This window comes from Taeniopygia guttata, chromosome 33 (assembly GCF_048771995.1).
Source record: "Taeniopygia guttata chromosome 33, bTaeGut7.mat, whole genome shotgun sequence".
Classification (NCBI taxonomy): domain Eukaryota; kingdom Metazoa; phylum Chordata; class Aves; order Passeriformes; family Estrildidae; genus Taeniopygia; species Taeniopygia guttata.
Genome location: NC_133058.1, coordinates 1,697,125 through 1,698,509, shown reverse-complemented (window position 1 = coordinate 1,698,509; position 1,385 = coordinate 1,697,125).

Sequence of the window (1,385 nt, the reverse complement as noted above, 5' to 3'; positions counted from 1 at the left end):
GCCTGGCCCTTGGGCGTCTTTTGGGGACAATTCCGGGAGGTTTGGGGACATTTTGGGGACATTTGGGGACATTTTGGGGACAATTCGGGGCGGTTTGGGGGCATTTTGGGGACATTTGGAGGGGTTTGGGGACATTTTGGGGACACTTTGGGGACATTTTGGGGGGATTTGGGGGGATTTGGGGACACTTTGGGGACATTTGGGGGGATTTGGGGGCATTTTGGGGACATTTGGGGACATTTTGGGGGGATTTGGGGAGGTTTGGGGACATTTTGGGGACATTTGGGGGACATTTGGGGACATTTTGGGGGGATTTGGGGAGGTTTAGGGACATTTTGGGGACATTTTGGGGACATTTTGGGGGCATTTGGGGGTTTTTAGGGACATTTGTGGATTTTAGGGGCATTTGGGGACATTTTAGTGACATTTGGGGACATTTTAGTGACATTTGGGGACATTTTAGGGACATTTGGGGACATTTGGGAACATTTTGGGGACATTTGGGGATCATTTGGGGGGATTTGGGATCATTTGGGGGCATTTGGGGACATTTTAGGGACATTTGGGGGGATTTGGGGAGGTTTGGGGACATTTTGGGACATTTAAGGGGGGATTTGGGGACATTTGGGGCATTTTAGGGACATTTTGGGGACATTTTAGGGGCACTTGGGGACATTTTAGTGACATTTGGGGACATTTTAGGGGCATTTGGGGTCATTTTAGGGGCATTTGGGGACATTTTGGGATCATTTGGGGACATTTTAGGGACATTTGGGGACATTTTGGGATCATTTGGGGACATTTTAGGGACATTTGGGGACATTTTGGGGACATTTGGGGACATTTTAGGGACATTTGGGGATTTTAGGGACATTTGGGGACATTTGGGGGGATTTGGGGACATTTTAGGGGCATTTTGGGACATTTTGGGATCATTTGGGGACATTTTAGGGACATTTGGGGAGGTTTGGGGACATTTGGGGATGTTGAAGACTTTTGGGGCCATTTTGGGGACATTTGTGATCCCTTTGGGTTATTTGGGACCCCCCAAATGTCACATCCCAGTTCATCCCAGTCCAAACCAGTCCAAACCAGTCCAAACCAGTCCAAACCAGTTCCCTCCCAGTTCCATCCCAGTCCCTCCCAGTCCATCCCAGTCCATCCCAGTCCATCCCAGTCCATCCCAGTCCATCCCAGTTCCCTCCCAGTCCCTCCCAGTCCATCCCAGTCCCTCCCAGTCCATCCCAGTCCATCCCAGTCCCTCCCAGTCCATCCCAGTTCATCCCAGTCCATCCCAGTACGGTCCCAGTTCATCCCAGTCCCTCCCAGTCCATCCCAGTCCATCCCAGTCACTCCACATCTCGAAGGTTTTTCCATTTTTCTTT